Genomic DNA, 19,532 nt, shown 5'->3' on the forward strand with positions numbered 1-19,532 from the left:
TATTTATTGGCTTAATTAGCTTATCCGATCTTTCTCTCTTGCAATAGAATCATTACAAGGCTGTGATCATACCTTATAATTATTAAATAATCCTTATTGAAGGTTTAATTTAGTTCACGATTTCTTTGGAAACAATAAATTTTTTTTACTTGAGATGGATTGTTTTCTCAGGAAGGAAATGTCAGAATCATGAGAAAACTTGCTTACATGCTGTGTGCCAAACATAATAAACCCTTGGCGGGCTAAGATCGAGCCATGGACCCATCACGCGCCAGAGGTGAACGATTTGAAGGCGATGAAGAATATTTTATAATCCCACAGTAGTATCAATAATTGTTTGAGATTCTTAGTATACTATGTGATAGAGGTTACACGAATTTTATTTTATTCTTTTTGAACTAATATTTAAGAGGACCAGAAGGATAGATTTCAAGAACTACCTATGGTCCACGGATTACAGTTTTAATTTTACAGCTTTATATACACTTACATTCAAAATTATAGGGCCATTAGATGGTTGTATAAGACTCTTGTTGGAATAAATGTTTTCGCTGGAACCTTTTTTAAAATGTAATGTAAAACTTTAAACATAATGAAGAAAATAGCAACATGCTGAGGTGAAATAAACTAGAAAACTCCCACTGTGCAAAAGAATTAAAGAAAACAGCCTCTGTTTTCAAGCTGAGACTATCCATGGTTGAGATTGACCACCAAGTATAACGATTATTTTTTTCAGATAATGAGTTTGTATGCTTATGTCAGTAGCTAAAACTGGAAAAGTGAACCAGGTAGTGTTTGTAAAATGGTATTACATGGTTCAATTTCAAAACATGTGCAATTGTGATGGACAAAAATTCCATGGGTAGTGGTGGTACTGGACAACAACAATTTCACGAAACATCTGTTGGTATCAAAATTAGCGATACATGAACTTCCAAAAGACGAAATGTTTCTTTATCTGGACTGTTCATACGTATTTGAAATTTCATCGGAACAAGCATTCAACTTAAACTATAATAAACGAACGAACTATCTAGTTGCATTATAGGAAGGCGATACAGGTGTAGATGAAAAGTTTATGTATTGATTTTTGAACACGAGTTGTGTGCGAGTAATTCAATTTTATTTAACTTGTTTTAATATTAGAGATTATTTTGAACGACCATTTAATATTTATTATTTATTATACATATTCACTTTCATCATTTGTCCATTGTAATGTTAGTAGAAAAAAATGTTTTACTTAACAAAATGAGCACGAAAACCTACAAGAAAAATATTAGACAACATTCATAATTATTACTGTACGGAATACTTCTTTGAACGGAAACAGTTATTTATCCATTAGTAGAGTGTATCCATTTGGCACGAGGATCCATTAGTTCAATTCCAGACCATGACAATTTGTGATGGACAACACCCTGTGGATTTTCTCGGGGTTCACCATTCCCTACTACTTTCTTCACATTTAACATTTTTACAATCATTAGCCATTCAACGTTGCCTACTTGTAAAATGTCTCAAGTAGATGAGTATATGAGACTCATGCCAGAGTAAGTGTTTTCTCTTTGCTGTCAAGCCAGAAAAAGAAGAAAGTCATATCCACATGCCAGAATAAGTGTTTTCGCTTTGCTCTCAAGCCAGAAAAGAAGAAACTCGTATCCACGAAACTTGTGAAATTTGGCGAGTAGCAACTCGAGAATTTTTTTATTTACAACACTATTTGGGAGGGGTACATACGACCACTCTTAAATTTGAAAATTATCAAAAATCAATAATTGGTACATGTTCTCTAGGACTCAAATATACAAAAATGTAAATATGGATGGTCCATCTTGTTTCTCAAAAATTCAAAATTTGGAGGTTTTTGACCTAATATTATCTTCATTGATGATGGTTTATCACGTTATATGGTTATATGGATGAGCACAGGGGTCCAATACCTTTTATAAAACATGGGTATATTGATTATACCTTTCAGAAATTTGTGAGGGGTTACAACATTAGGACAACCCCTCAAATGCGGCAATTGTCAAGAAATAAAATTTGATAAACGTTCTTCAAGATAGGAATATATAACCTTAAATTTAGGTGGTCCTGCTTATCCTATTCCGTGGTAAAAAAAAATCAAATATTAGTATTGCTACGTGTTTGCCCCGTGATTGGTTTTGATCTATTTCCTTTTGTTTTATGTGACTTTACTACAACATATAGTTCAATAGTTGAGTACAGGAGTCTATTCTCTTTCATGGAACATAGATGCACTATATTTTAATTTTTGGGAGGGGTACATTGGCTCACCCCTTGAATTTGGCTCACCCTTTTGTCAAAAAACAAAATTTGGTAAACGTTCTCTAGGTCAAGAACGTATAACTGTAAATTTGGGCGGTTCTGCTTATTCCTTCTGTGGTTTAAAAAAATGCTAAATATTGTTTTGCCACGTGTTCGCCAGCAGTGGTATAGTTTCAAGAAATGCCCACTAAAATGGGACTGGAAGAAGGTCAGTGATATCTGCTTCCAACAACTCTTGCTGCTGCTCCGGGATGGTTGCTGCGTTTGATCTCTTGCTTATACATAGGAGAGTCTCGAAGCAATTGTGAGTGTCGAGTTGAGTTGATTTTGAGTTTAACATCCCTTCCAGCAGCGAGGCTATATGAGACGTGGACCTACTGATTAACGTGAAATCCGAACCACATGAGCTCCCGCTGGGAATCGAACCCGCATCTCCCACACCAAATGTGTGAGTGTCGAGGAAGTGCCCTTTAATTCTCAACCATGTGTACCAACTACGCTGATATGGATTCTGTAATACAGAGGTAGCCATTGATTCTGATGCGGAAGAGAGTTTAGTGTTGTCAGATGATAAGGACGTGCAAGAGCTTTATGGAATAAATTCTGATACTGATGAGAGTGATGAAGAATAGAAGTGAAAATAATCTTTGTGCTTAATACGTTTAGGTCGTAGTTTTCGTCTTTTATTTCTGTCTAGCTATGTAAAATTTTCTACTTCAAATAAATAAACAAACAAATAAAACTTAACTCCCGATTATCCGTGGAATTGAGTGGCGCTGGAACTGCAAACAGTTTGAAAAAAAAAGACACAAATCAATACGAAAACGATTTCGGAAATTGAATGGATCATTGCAAGAAGAGTATATATGCTACAATGCTACAATGTGCTACACGATACTACAATGTGCTTCTTTGCAATGGCCGATTCAACTTGAATTTGTAGTAGCGGGCCTACAAATAGAATTATGACTTAATATGAAAGACAAGTTTGTTGTTTGCTTTTTACAAAATGTGGATCAACTGTTTTTGCTTATTCTACCGTTGTAATTTTACTTTAGAAAAGAAGACGCGAATATTCGGAGTTAACAGTATTTGTTTCACATGTATAGTTAAATATCAAAGTTTGCATATTAAAGTAGTATTTATATTATAAAAAAGAGCTTTTGTTCAACAATATTCTCAATGTTTTAAATAATTTCAACAAATTTTCTGTAATTTGCAATGGAAGAAACAATTTTACAAAAATACCCCCTTCCGCTGAACATCTTGGAAGCTATTAAGCTCAGCAAAGAAATGTATTGGGTCATTTTTGTGGGAAATTTAAGGTAGGCTTACATTAATTTTATGTATTTTAGGTATATTTATTTTAAAGTCTATTAATTTTATAAAGGTTAATGTTTGCTCTGCGTTGCATGGTTTCCGAAATATTTGCAAAAAAAGTGAGAAAATATACTTTTCTGATCCTTGTCCCTGCCCCCGTTCCTCTCTCAAACCGACAGTCATTCTGCGTAGACTTTTACCACATTTAGAGTAAACAATAATAAATAATTTGAGACACTTAAACCTTTCTTTGGATTTTACTGTTTTTGGAGTTAATTTTACTGTACTATTAGATGTATAATACATATACACACAGTGGAATATCTTTTAACCACTTGATTTTTAACTGACCATCGGCTTGACCGCTCATCTTCCAATAAATGTCTGCGTATTAGATATTCGATGCTTCACAGCAATACATCATACAAGTTCAAATGTTTTTCCTTGTTTAGTAAATGTATTTATAAAATAAAGCGCTATACTTTATTCAGTACTGTAGTCTCAATGGTATGCTTTCTGCTTAGTGATTTTCTTCAATTAATACATACACACACTGTAAATAAGTGTGTGGCTTTGTGATGGTATGGTATGACATGTGAGGGACTGGTGTTATGAATCCATTTTTCATCATCGACGGGACCCGAACGGCGATAGGTTATCAGCACATATTAAAAGACGTCTTGTCATTATTGCTGTCGGAGGAGGAATCAGTTTCTAATTTTTTTTTCAGCATGGTACCTGTGTTCCTGAATACCTCGATCAGCAGTTTCCTAATGCATTAATTTTTGGTCGGTGAGGTGCTGAAATTACCACCTCGTTTCCGTGACCTGGCCCCACTCGACTACTACACGTATGGTAATGTGAAATCTGTTGTGTATGCGGTAAAAATTAGAGATGTTCAGCATCTCAAGGAATGAATTGTGGACGCATGTTTCAACATTATAGGTGACACTTTGCGTAAGAATTTACGTGACTGGTAACTTAGAAAGTACCTGACAATAGATCGGAATGGGAAACTCATTGAACACAACCTGTAACGATGAGTGGTCTTTGGGGGTATGATTAACCTCTTTCGTTGGGGAGACACAATAAAGAAACAGTCATAATTTCGTAATGTTTAGCACTAGAGCAAAATATAACAATGCCATTCAATTTCTACGAAAATTTATTTAAAAAATGACATATCACATGCTATGTTTTCCTTTTAAGATAATTGCGTAAAATGCAAGATGGCGGATGTCATTGTAATGTATCGTTAAACATTTCCCATTACTTTGGTTGTATTTTGCAGCTTTACTTTTGTCTAGGATGTGTCCACACTTTTGGTCCACCCTGTATATTGTGAAATTACTTAACATTTTACACATAAGTACTATTATAGTCAAAGTTTTCGTACAGTAACTCACAAATGCTAATTGTGAGCCTTATTTGCTACACTGCATACATCAAATCGGCAATCCAATTCCTCTCGGACTGTTTTCTGTGAGGATATCCAAGATATATATTATACACAAACTACCTCTCTACCCAAGGATGTCCGTAAGCTTCAAGAGCGTATGATTTATGCAAGTAACAAAGGAGGTTCACATTGAGCATTTGTGAGTTACAGAATTACAATTCTTACTACTAAAACTAGGATAATTAAAATACTTATGTGCAAACTTTTAAGCAAGTTGCACAATTATTTAAAAAATATAAAGGGTTGAAATTGTTCAAATAATTTAGAATTAGTCTACTACTAGATATAATAGAAGAGGTTAATTTGGATCAAGGAAGTGGGGCTAGAAATGAAAATAAAATAAAACGAAATCTTTTAGTTTAACGTCGCATAATTATGTTCTTTAGTCTAACGATGAATTATTAAGGCAAGTGAGTGATGATGAAAACATTGGTAGAATGAGAATGTGGAAGTACCCCGAGAAAACCAACGGACACGATGTAGTTCTCCACAAACTTCCTTAGCTGGGGATCGAACACGGACCCCACACACCAGAGATAAGCGCTCTGCCACCGAGCCACCGTGCCTCCTAGGAGTTGGAAATGAATATGCAAATGATGAAAGTGGTAACTGGTCTTGCATTAGTAATTTTGCAAACAAATCAACGATTAATTCATGTTTAAAATACGAAATTAGAAGAAGTGAATACTTACGTCTATCTAGGACCAAAGAAATTCATTGATGGTAACACTAAATAAATAAATTAACTAAGCTGGGCTGGAGTGCATTCAGAAAAAATGACACACGCTTTTGAATCAGAGACATCTTCTCAAAGCTCTTCATAAGTCTAAACGTCTTTTTTTGCACTTTATCTTTCTACAATAAATTTACTGGTCATTAACTCGAATCCTCCAGCAAAGGTGGGGGGGGGGGGTGAGAGTCGGGAAGTTTTCTTATTTTAGTTTGTACTTCAGTTTGTGCAAGAAGGACAGACCGTTAACCTACCAGAAGCTTGTATTTCTTGAGCATTAGCTACATTCATTAAATATGTAATTCTAATTAAATTGGGTCATTTTTACGTCCTCTTTTCCAGTTTTTAGGACTTCAACTTACGAGCCCTAGTAATGACTATTTTGCATTTTTGTGCGTTGCATTGCTGTATGCAGAATTTTGTATAGCCAGGTACGGAGAGTGCATGGTGGATACTTACAAGATCAGATATTCGCTGTCTGCAGAATACAGAATGGTGCATGGAGAGAGAGATGTATAATATAAGTTTCCCGTAAATATAGGAAATGAATCTCATGGATCAGAAATATGACAGGAGAGATAGACATCATCATGATAATAAAGGCATTGAAATAACAGTTATATTGCAAAAAGAAAATAATATTTGGTGGAGAAAAACAATTCTTGACTAAGGGAAAAGAAGAGAGTTACGGAGTGGGTGAGGTCTTGTGTGGGTTTATATGCAATTGGCATAACCAGAATAATCAATATACACTCACACACCACCGACCATGTATCGACATGCGGGGCTACGTAATACAGCACTTTTTTGCTGAAGTGCTTTTTCACTGACTTCTTTCGTCATTTTTTAAATTATTATTTTTATAGTTATATTTATCAAATGCATTTTTGAATTTAAACCGATTTGAAGACTTGATCAACATTACCGTATATTTACGAATTCAAAACCAATATATATATATATATATATACACCCCATCCCCACATACATATACAACGGTACGGCGAACCAGTACCTTTTTAATTAGAACGGAATATTTCCGTTCTCTTCTGTCTTAAAAATGGGTTGACCAGAAACTTCGAAAATACCAAATAGTAAATATATAGTTTTATTGAAAAGCAGAATTTTTATTTTTCTTTTCCTTCTTTTCCTTTCTAGATAAAGAGTTGCGAAACTTTGTTTATTCTCGAAGTCAGTTAATTGTATTTAGGGACTAGAAATATTCGAACCCTTCTGTCTCTTGCTCACTGGCACGTCCTCGTGGCTACCTTTCTTCATTCCTTTTTCGCACGGTAGTATAAACCATAAATGCTCCGAACCGATCAGATTTTTTTTTTTTTTTTTTTTTTGTAAAGATTAACCTCCCACAACAAAATATCCCAACAAATGTGTCTGTCGCTGAAGTTCGGTTAAACTGAAAGCCAGTACAAAAATTCTGTTGGGACTCCACTTCTGTACTTTGGAGTCTGTTCAGTTTTTGGTATTTTAATGTATCCAATTAATTGTTTTTATTCATTATTAGGAAGAAGATTAAGTGAAAACAACCCTCAGATTTTTTCGTAAAGTTTATCCATTAATTTAATAGAGGTTTGTAGAAGATTTTGGTAGCATGCATAGTATTCTGAAGAACATTATGTGAATAATATACTGTATATGAGTTGTTATTGAAATTCAGTATTCGTGGATCTGTTGATGCCTTTTGAAAACAAACAATAGCAGCTTATAACACTAGTTAACAAAGGTTTTGTTACATAAAAGGAAATACCTGTTCTTAAAGGAACTTTTTGCGCTGAATTCGAATATGCACTCGGTTTTTCTCCATCACGTACGATTTTCCCGTAACAGAGGGATTTTCTCCTCAAAAATTTCCCTTTTCGTTTATTTTACACCCCAAGATCTTGTCCCCTTGCATATACTAACATAGAAATTATACCTAAGTATACTTTGATTCATATTTAACAAACCCTCCAAGTTTCGTAATAATCGCTTTATTCTTTCTAGAGAAAGAAATATGTTTGTATGTATACTGTGTGTACTGTTTATTGCACCTTATAGTAATGCTTTCAGATCTCTTAAGTTGAGGTAAAACGTTTTGCTTTATTACCACAAACACATATATAAAATATAATACAATATAATTTACAAGTGTGACAATTTACAATAAACAATAATACAAATGTACCAAAAGGGTCATGAAAAGACAATCAAAACTATCACAATATATGAAACTTCCATTGGGTTACAAAAACGTACACTACTTCCTTCTTTTGTAAGAAATGTTGCATTCTCTAACAAGACCCCAACAATAGTCCCCCATCATTGAAGGATCGCATCGTCCCTGGTACCTTTTCTCCATTGCCATTATATCTTGGTGGAATCTTTCCCCCTGCTCGTCGCTGAGAGCACCTAGGTTAGCAGGAAAGAAGCTGAGGTGGGAGTGCAAAAAGTGGATTTTTAAAGACATCCTACAACCCAACTCTTTGTATTTCTGTATCATGTCCTGTACGATTTCTGTGTAACTCTCAGCTTTGTTATTGCCCAGAAAGTTGCGCACAACACACTTAAATGCTGTCCAGGCAGCTAGCTCAGCACTGTTTAACTTGCTGTCAAAGCTATCATCAAGCATTAATTTCCTAATTTGGGGACCAATAAACACTCCCGCTGAAATCTTAGCATCACTCAGGTTAGGGAACTTATCTCGCAAATACTTGAAACCTTCACCAGATGTGTCCATGGCTTTGACAAAGTTTTTCATAAGTCCTAACTTGATATGAAGTGGCGGTAGTAATATCTTATTAGGATCTACCAAAGGAGCGTATTTGACGTTGCATTCTCCAGGTACGTAATTCACTCTAGGTTCCCATTCCTTCACTTCATAATGTTTGTCATCAGCTCGGCTATCCCATAAACATAAAAAACATTGGTACTTCGTGTAACCGCACTGCAGTCCTAATAAAATACCAACTACCTTGAGATCACAACATATTTGCCAACAATGGTCCTTGTAATTTATAAGATTTAGCAAAGTTGACATGGTGTCATAGGATTCCTTAATCTTCACTGAGTGCGCAAGTGGTATAGAAGGTTTTTTATTTCCATTATGTAAAAGGACAGCTTTAAGGCTGACCTTTGACGCGTCGATAAATAATCTCCATTCTTCTGGAACGTAAGGAATTCCTAGCTCCGCCATCAACCCATTTATATCCGTACATACGCACACATTATCTTGCATTGAGAAATAGCTTGAAAATTGAACATGCCTTTTCCTGTACACTGATATATTCGTTTCTGCATCCAATAAATTCCACTGCTGGAGCCTTGATCCCAGAAGTTCCGCCTCTTGTTTTGTCAGGTGCAAATCACGGACTAGGTCATTAAGTTCACATTGCCGGATGAAATGTGGCTCGCGAACACAGTCAGGGATGAACGTTGGATCCTTGGATGTACATGTTGATGTCGATGGTTCATCAAGGTCATGATCATCATCAGAGTCTTTTGGCCATATCTCTTCCCAGTTGGTAGGGGGCTCGGGAAGTGGAAGTTCATCCCCGTGCGGAATAGGTCTAATTGCGGATTTAACGTTGGGATAACTTATCGTGTATTTGCTTTTTTTAGAATGTCCCTTAACTATTGTGAGACATCCAGATGGTTGGTGGGTTCTCTCCACACCATTGGTACAGCAAATTTCATGAACCTCCGTTTCCCTTTGGCCCATGCAAGTAAAGTGACGTAGCACGACGCACAAATTATGTTGGGTGCCCAAGTTTTGTCCTGATCTCCCACACGACATCCGAAATATATATAATATACTAGTTTCACCGATGGCGTAATGGATCTACACTGTCCTTTAACTACAAACTGGCCACACACATAACAAAAACTATTTGGTGAGTTAACACACGAACGCCGTCCTCTTGACGCCATTGTACTGATCACAAACTAAACTTCTGGTCTTAGTTGGGTATAATGCCGTTAAGATCAAACATGAAAGCACTCTTAGCAGCAAAGACAACTTTGAAAGTGAAGTAGTGTTAAACCACACGTCAATATAAAAATGTACAAAACTCCCTCACCAGGTGTCAAGAACACAAGAAAGAAAGAAATGCGCGGGGGAGGGGGAAACGATACCGTAGTGGAAAATTCAGACTGCATTAGTTCATTGTTGTCAACAATGAGTCTGTATTCCATTCTTTCTTTCTTTTGCATTCTGTTACATTTGATAACAAATATTGATAACCATTTCATGAACAAAACGAAAAAACTTGGAGAATTGTATATATATGTATTAAGATATACATATACTGTACGTTTAAAAAAAAATATACTTTGGAAGTACATTCTATTTTTATACACGTTTCTAATTTACAGAGAGCAATACAAGTGTGTTGTTGACTATTGTAAATATTCATTTTTATGACTGTGTTTGTAGTAATAATGCAAATCGTTTTTACCCCAACTCAGGAGATCTGAAAGCATTACTATCAGGTGCAATAAACAGTGCACACAGTATACATACAAATATATTTATTTCTCTAGAAAGAACAAAGCGATTTTTACGAAACTTTTAGGGTTTATTAAATATAAATCAAGGTATACTTAGGTATAATTTCTATGTTACTATATGTAAGGGGACAGGAGCTAGGGGTATAAAATATCTGAAAAAGGGAAATTTTTGAGGGAATTTCCCGAAAATCCCTCTGTTACGGGAAAACTGTACGTGATGGAGAGAAACCGAGTGCATATTCGAATTCAGCGCAAAAAGTTCCTTTAAGATCAGGTGATTTTTCTCATGTAACAAACAAAAAGTTTAAATTTGTTAATTAGTGTAATCGCCAGTTTACACAAAGAGAAAAAAATCAAGAAACAAATCACTAATAAATATTGATTACCATTGCGTTTATTGTATTATAAAATTAAGATGTAAGAATCAGACAGTCTGAAAGCACGTTAGAGTTTTTTGTTATGAGATTGCAGTGATATGCTACTGGACATTATTATTATTATTATTATTATTATTATTATTATTATTATTATTATTATTATTACTAATAATAATAATAATATCCTAAAATGTCCATTACGAACCTGAGATCCAGTGTACCGACTCCTTTATTTTTAGAAATAAAATTATATATATATATATATATATATATATATATATATATATATATATATATATATATATATATATATATATATATGTGTGTGTGTGTGTGTGTGTGTGTGTGTGTGTGTGTGTGTGTGTGTGTGAGGGGGGGAAGCGGGAGGACGGCGTGACATCATGCGTACCCCTACCTTTTCAGATTTACTTTTACCCCTGTGTGTGTGTGTGCCTCAGTTTCGTGCCCAAACTATATGGTTGTCTTCGTTTCACAATATATGATATGGGATGAAGGGGATCTTCTGTAGCAAGAAAACTAAGAACACAGTGGCAGAGAAGATTCAGTGCACTCTCCCAATGAGGAAGACTAAGGATTGATTATTAGTATTTTTCAATGGAAGTTCTTAAAAGATTCTCAGTAGTTGCTGTAAATGTCTTTGCAATATTTTGTTTAAAAAAGAAAAATGAGGGTCGTCTTGGATTCAGAAAAATGCGAAGTAAAAGGCAATACACCAATAGACGCAGCAGCTGATAATTTCTTCCACTTTATAGTCTAGAATATGACGCTAACTTCATAGCCAATCGCAGTGCGTAGAACAACATATTCGTGATGAGTACGGCTCGGATTTCTATGACGTCATAATTTTTTATCCTAACATCCTCTTACGAGTCTAATTAATATGAATACATTTTTTACTCTTGTGAACATGAAAATAGGTTTTTATTCGTCATATAAATACATATTTGAACCATATTTTAGGTTTAGATCGTTTTTGAGTCCCATGAAATACAAAAACATTTTTGGGTCATATTAACAACGAGATTATTTGGAATTTCTTTCTTAGAAATAGTTGGCCTCGTTTAACAGAATTTTAAGGAATGCTGTGCTGGGAGAGGGATCAAAATAGTTGACTTGTCGCAGCATCAATCACTTTGAAAAAAGACATTACCATCTCTGCCTCTGTCTTTCTCCTCCTCTACAAAAATCTGATGTTCTGTTTCTTTGTTACATATTTTGATGGAAAATATTTCCATTGTCACCCGGGAAGACCTTAAATACATGAGAGATGAAAGTTGGTTGGTTCATTGGATTTGAGTTTAACGTCCCTTTCAGCATCGATGTTATCTTACAGCTCAACGTGGGATCTGAACCACATACGCTCTAACCAGGAATCGAACTCTTGCCTCCTGCGGAAGATGAAAGTAGTAACACTGAAAACATTATATTGATCTACATTGATTACAATGGAAGATAACTCCAAATGATTTTCTCCTCGTGCCATCTCGTTATTTATTTATTTATACCTTTATCTACAACCTTAATTAAACCCTACGTATGAAGGATGACGTCCCTTGTACAGCACACTACCCAGGGAAAGAAGAGGGCTGTATGCTAGGTACCACCCCGGTATTTGCTTAGTGTGAATGAGAAAAACAAGAAAAAACTCACTCAAAATGGCTGGCCTGGAACTGCTGTTATACCTTTTTGACCACGTTACCTTACTGGGAATCGAATACGGAACCGCAAGCACCAAAGGCGACAGCGTTAGCAACAGGCCCGCAACCAGAGGGGGGCTAAGGGGCCTGGCCCCTCCAGACATCAATACAAAAATCACAATTTAGATATTTGCAAGAGAATTTTTAATGACTTCTCTCCTTAACATATTCATGGACCCCCAAACCTCTGTGGCAGGTTTTGGGTTTGGTTAGCAGCTGTTAAGCGGGACCACTGTGCCACCTCCTAAAATGTCAGTTCTTCACACACGAGTTCATGAAAAATATTTGAAAACCCCTTTTCCCTCGAAATCAAAATTACATAAATCTAGCACCACCGAAGTGCTGACAATTCATTTCCAAATATTCGAACTGCGTGGATTGGATTTGTATAACAACGCACAAACATGCAGCTTTAAGCATGCTATTATCTCTTATGTATGGAATTATCATCATCTTTCTAATTTCTTAACGATCCATGAGTTATACAAGGCAACCTATCGTGTGCTACACCTACTACCACAACATGCTACCAGATGGTAGCACAAACTTTGACCTTGCCACCTAGGAAGGAAATTAAGAACTAGTAGGAATGTAAAACAATTACAAGTCTATTTTATCTTGTAATCTGTCGCAATGCAGAGATGGAAATTATGCAATAATTACCAGTTCCATACGGTAATTTCATTACGTATACATGCCAATATATAGAAGTTCGAAGCGGTTATTGTACTTATTACTTGTTTCATAATTTATATTTTAAGTTATTAAACTTTAAATTCTGGGCGGTATTCAGAGTCATTCTTAGTGTGGTTAGTGTCATTCTAAGGTTTGAATACCACAAGGTTCAAGCGTTAGTTAAGCCCTTAGTATGACGCTAATCAGACGTAACAACGATTCCGAATACCGCCCAGACTCTCAAGAAACTCGAAGCTTTAACTCGGTGAAATTTTAGTTTCTTATTCTTGTTTAAATAGAATCCCGAAATTCAAACCCGGTGGACCCCTGGCACCCTACACGATTTACAATATTATTTCACGTTCAGTATAATGATGTTTTGTTTAATATTACGCGAAGAACAAAACATAAAACACGTACATAAAATTTCATAGTCAATCGTTTCAAAATTATATTCGTATCAAACATTTCTTAAAAGTTTTTAGCAACATGCTTATCATTAAGTAACTAAATGAACATCATGTATAATAAATATTACGAGAGACACAATGTAGCTTAAAAAAAAAGAAATTACTACTGTATCAATTGGTAGTAGATTAATGCTTAATATTGAGAGAAAGAGAATTTCTGATAGGCCTATAGTATGATTTTTTTTTTTTTAGCTCGTAGTAGCTATCAGTAAATATTATTGAAATTGAACCAAATTTTACCAGAAGTACTTTTTACAGTAATGGAACAGATTAAAAACATGTTCTGCTCAACATTACAATTTTTTTTAAAAAAGGACGACCTTTGTGACAGTTTTTTTTTTTAACTAGCTCAAAGTATAGATTTAAGAAGTAACTAAGTCCAAAACTATCACGTTTCACCACCTATCAATGATTAATATATTTTGTTCATCAGTTTAGATAATTTTAAAGAGATGACAGGGAATTGTATCCGGAAAACTTAAAATTTACTTGTAAGGAATTTTATACATTTATTGAGAGTGGAAAAGGATAGAAATTTCTTATAGTTGAAGTATAAGTTTAAAGAATAAATTTCATTTTCAAAATCCAAAATTTTCACGTAATTATTAATATACCTTTGTTCATGTGTTTCAATAATTTCAAAGAAGCGGCAGTTACTGACAATAAAATGATCAATGTCAAATTCAGTTTTTCATTTATTAGTGAATGTACTAAAGATTTGCAGAATACAGGTGCTAATGCACTTTTGTTTACGATAGTACATTTTCTTCCCATGGATGGGCCCGAAAAGACATACTTCATACTTAGACCTATGTCATAGGGAATTTTGAGAAGGTGGCTTTTTTTTTTATTTTTTTTATTTTCCAGTGTTGGCAACCCTAGTTTGGTATGTGTCATGCATTGCCTTGCATGCAGGGCCGGCGCTAGCAGTTTTGCCGCCCTGGGCAGTACTTTTACATGCCGCCCCTTTAATCCGCAAACCTTATTTTGACAGAAGACGTTGAAGTGTTATGAAAAAGTATGATGCCCCATTTAAAAACATGTATGAAATGGAAAAGTAAAGAAAAAATTGAACTACCTCTCTCGAATGCTTATGTAATATTTAAACGACTCCATACATGATACAATATTCAATATGCTTGATTTCGCTGTATGTCTGTGACATACAGTAGTGCATACAGAAAATAATTTTTAAAAAATGTGCTTTAGTCACGACTAAGAATGTTAATTTTTAAGCTTATTTTATATCAAAAGGTATTTCCAATAGAGTATGCAGCATGAAGATAATATAGTGAATAAGATATTAAGGCAAAACTAAGTGATTAGCCTAAGCCTTATAATGTACTAAAACACGATATACGTAAATTTATCATATCTTAATTGAAAAAAAAATATTGCTTTGATATGAGCAGATTCCTTTATCACATTCGCGTAATTCAATGTTTCAGCCAATTCGTTTTCTATTGATATCATCACTAGACCACTCAAGCGTGTTTCAGACATGGAAGAACGTAGATAGTATTTAATAAGCTTAAGTTTCGAAGAACTTCTTTCCCCACTTGCCATTGTTACCGGTAAGGTTAACAAAATTCCTTAATTAATTTTAAAATCTCTTTTGGTGAACTTTTACGCTTAATTGTAGCGGATAACACTTTCAGTTTGTCTTCCAAATCACTGGGGTTAATATCTTTCGATTCTTTGTGTGATAAAGAGGTGGCAAGTTTAGTACACTTTTCAGACAAAAGTTCAGGTGGTATGTTAAAGATTACTTATCGTAAAGAAAATCGAAATACTGTGATGTTAAAGTTGCTCAAATCTTTCTCCTAAAGCTAACAAAATCACATGTAGAACTTTCTAATAAAAAATCGATCTTGTATCTTGTTTGTCGATCTTCAATAGCTTCATTCTCAGCCTCGTATTGAATCTGTCTCTTGTTCTTTCGACTTCCAGCTTGCACTGTGTTACCTATCCGTGGATCATCCATATCGAATGCTGATGCCAACTCCATCGCATCAACTAAGTACGATTGAAACTTTGCATCATTTTTGCTTCTCTCAAAGTACTCAGATATTTTCAAGAAACCCAACTCCATCCAATACATGAGAATCAATGCTTTCAAGACTTTTGCTTACTATGTTTGTGTGGAGTGAAAAGTCATAACAGATAACGAGTGAGCAAAGGAAAGTAAAGCCACGCAGCTGGTTTGCTATACATAGAGAATCTTAGGCGACCATTCTATCTGTTTTATTGTCATTACTTATTTGAAGTAAGACATCATAAACCTCTTCTCTTTGATATCTAAGTGGAGTCAGAGCATCAATTCGGCTCTCCCACCTTGTGGTGCTTAGTTCCTTTAGTATGGTCCAACAATGAACTGACGCAGAAAAAAGTCAAACTTTTTTAAAATTATATTTTAAAAATGAAACGACGTATTGAAATGCTGTGGCGACAAGGTTTAGTGAATGACTTCTCCAAGGAACATAAAAGGTTTGGGAATTTATTTCTAAAATTCTCTTCTGAATACCTGAATGTATGTCTTTCATATTGGAACCGTTGTCATATCCTTGCCCCCTCATGTCTTCGATTGGAATGTTCATTTCCTATAGCTGTTTAATTATTACTTCTGTCAGTCCTAGACCGGTGTTGCCTGTTACCGATACGAAACCAAGAAAGTGTTCGCAAATTTTTACAAGGCATTCTCCATTACTGTATGTAATTTGTACAAAACAAACGATTATTGTCATTTGCTCTGTACCAGAAATATATGGCGTACAGTCTAACACAGGGTCTTCCAAAAGTCCTGCAAGAAAGTAAAAAGCTGTAACTTTGTAACCATTTATTGTATTTGTACAAAACTTTTAGTGGACTTGTAAGGAAGTCTGAAATTTTGTTTTCAAGCATTTTTTCAACGCCAAACTTCCAGCTGAGCACCATTTACGTCCAAACATTGCTGAGGTCTATTCGGGAATCCAAGAATGGCATTTCACAAAACTCACTTCTTATGTCACTATAATATTTTGCATCTTTCAACAAAGACAGTATTTTACTTCTTATTTGTTTACTAAAAATTTGAATAATTTTATTTTGGACTTTTCCTAAGTAATGGTGATATTCATTTTGTCCTCCCATGGTTCTTTTAAAGTATTTGACCATGACGCTGTCAAACTTTGCAAAGAGTTCTACCAGTTTCAGAAAATTACCATTACTACTTCTGTAAAGTTTAATCTGATGTTCCGCGTAACGGTAGACATTGTTCGACTAAAAGCTGCATTATTGCAACTAGTCCTTCTATTACGTTTTTCAAATGTTGTGCTTCGACATTTAACCTAAGTGTCTCTAGCAGGCCGGTAGCCAGCCCAAAAATGTAGGGGAGGGGGCGGTAGAAGTTAGAGGGGCTCGACTCAACCACATTATAGTTCATCACCATATTATAGTTCCTTTGCAAGCCTACCGTGAAAATTTTTGGGGAACAGTGAAAATTTAGAGAAGGTCCGGCCCCCGTGAATACGGGCCTGGTCTCTAGGTGCTGTAGGCTAGAACGGCCTTTCTCAAGTGGCAGTGTACCTTTTGCATACTTGGAGTGGTGTTTGAACATTGTTGAATATAAATAATATAAAAGACATCTTGATAATCTTATCCACCCTAGTTGAAAATCTTATCTACGCCACAGCAAGGGAAATATTGAACGAGATACTTGTGGCTGTGGCTAGTAGTTTGATCATTGAAAATGAGGGGCAATGATCTGAATTTCCTGAGTGAGCATTTTCCTGAATGTGAGTGAAGTAAGTTCAGTTACGTTTTCAGGTGAACACAATTTTATTTTTCCATGTCGGCCTATTACGAAGCATTATAGTTTGATAGTATTTTTTCTTTTTCAAATTGTGCCGCCCATTAGACTTGCCGCCCTGGGCGGTGGCACGGCTCGACCCCCCCTCGCGCCGGCCCTGCTTGCATGAGAATGTTTAACTTTCTTTTCCAATTTACTTGAAAGTTAGAAAATATGTGTATTCTCCCGAGCCGCTCATAAACTAAAGCAAAACTGCTGGGACTATTTAATTAGGGTGAAGCAGGCCCGTAGCCAGCCCCAAAATTTAGGGGGGCCCGGTAGAAGTTAGGGGGGTGACCCAATCATATTATATTTCATCAGCATATTATAGTTCATTTGCAAGCCTACCGTGAAACTTTAAGGGGGTCAGCCAAAGTTTAGGGGGAGCTCGGCCCCTTAGCCCCCCGTGGATACGGGCCTGGGGTAAAGGCGGTGAAGGGCCTCCAGCCATAAATTGCTTAATACTTTAGTAGACCTATTATTGTTACGTATATATTTTGAATGCATAATATTTGTACTATTAATATTGTAATAATGTAGGGTATCTCTTGACAAATCCGTGAACGCAGAATTCTTAACGGCGGAAAATGAAATAAATAAATAAATAAAAATAAATAGGGTAATTCGACACGATAATATGATATTAAAGAATCCAACCCTGCTGCAGTGTAATGTGCTTGTTGAGTGTGCGTGTGTGTACGAGACAAGCGGATCGAAGCATTGCGCAATGTCAAGATCACGAGTTGTTTCTTTCTCTATTTTGACACCGTCGGATTTCGTAGGGAAAGTCCCGAAATTATCCACGAGGGAGTGCATCGGGATGCCATGTGTGTATTGTAGAGGACTGGTAGACGACAGTGTCTAGTTAAGTGCGCGGGTAAACACATGGAGAAATATTGAAGATATTCAGTTGAGACACCATTTAGAAGAAAAATAAGTGAAATAAGAGGCTGATATATTTCCGTGTGATATCAAATCATATGACTGGTTGTCACTGTTGCAAACTTAAAAACAGTCTGCCTGTTCTACAGGTAAGCTTTCTTTTGGTGAAGGCCATTTTTTTTTTTTTTTAATCAATCGAAGAGACATTCAGGTACGTATTGCGTACGTTTTAATATATATTTATCCCGTGATATGTCTGTGTAATTTTTGTTCGGAATGAACAAATATGAAGTACATAACCTTCGTAAATGAACATAATGGATAGCCTATCTGCTGTGTACGCGAAGCTACTGTAATTACAGAGATGCGTATTCGATCTGAAATACAAATACGGTGACGTTATCAGAATTGTTCTGGTGGAAACCAATAAGATGTGGCATAGTAGTAACGAATTTTCAAATTGTTGTTTTATAGGAATGTTATAGAATAATAATGCTATGATGCAAGTTCCGCAGAGAAAATAATTCTTTGTGGTAGTAGCTAGTTTTTATTGGGTTTTGAGGCACATTTCTTGTTCAGATAGAGACTATACAGGCAAGGGTGCCCATGTTGTGGTTTCCATGGGGGGCAAGTAAAGTGACGTTTCAAAAATAGTTTCAAATTTTGCTGTAACTAATGTAAAAATTTATTGGGTTTCCGATATTCCCAAGTACAATTTCCTCTTAGTGGGGGGGGGGGCGAGCGCCCCACCATGCCCCCCTGATGGGCGCCCATATATACAGATCACACAGTGTGGCTGCATATATATCTTTCGGTGCGGAATATCTGATACTACATAAATTCCAGGGCTAAAAGTGTATCTGAAAAGGTAGAGGTACGCATGACATTCACGCTGTTCTCCGTGCCTATCTTTTCCCATTGTAATTTTTTGGAAACTGGAGGGACGCCATGTACAGAGACTCACTTTAATATTCGGCCACCACATTGTACTGGCATTTTATTTTATATTATGAACTACAGTAAAGTAGAGTGATAATATTGTTTATGCTATGTGAAATCTCTATACTTTGTGCAACTTTTTACAAAAATTACACCATAAAATTTTAACTCTTACGTACAAAAATCAGAACATTTCTTCTCAAACACAAAAATTATAATCACTTTAGTATTCGGCCACCACATAATGTGGAGCTTTATTGCCGCATTCTTCGATGCAAGAAAAAGGTTTTAATACCTAATTGGATACTCTTTATTGTGTACCACCTCCTTCAAGTGATTTT

At 35.6% G+C, this 19,532-nt stretch overlaps 1 protein-coding gene across 3 annotated transcripts in view; it reads left to right on the forward strand.

The window, feature by feature from the left end:
* Positions 1-19,532, forward strand: part of LOC145690533 (NFX1-type zinc finger-containing protein 1-like) — a 154,732-nt gene that overhangs the window by 29,787 nt on the left and 105,413 nt on the right. For 2 of the 3 annotated variants that reach the window (XM_081765502.1, XM_081765521.1), the window contains exon 1: positions 18,083-18,401. The exons of the other annotated variant lie outside the window; for it this stretch is intronic. The gene's annotated coding sequence lies outside the window, so the exon portion shown is untranslated. Of the gene's footprint in view, positions 1-18,082; positions 18,402-19,532 lie in introns of those variants that run through there. 3 annotated transcript variants of the gene reach the window in all.

Source organism: Thermobia domestica, chromosome 1 (assembly GCF_964235325.1).
Source record: "Thermobia domestica chromosome 1, izTheDome1.hap1.1, whole genome shotgun sequence".
NCBI classification, from domain to species: domain Eukaryota; kingdom Metazoa; phylum Arthropoda; class Insecta; order Zygentoma; family Lepismatidae; genus Thermobia; species Thermobia domestica.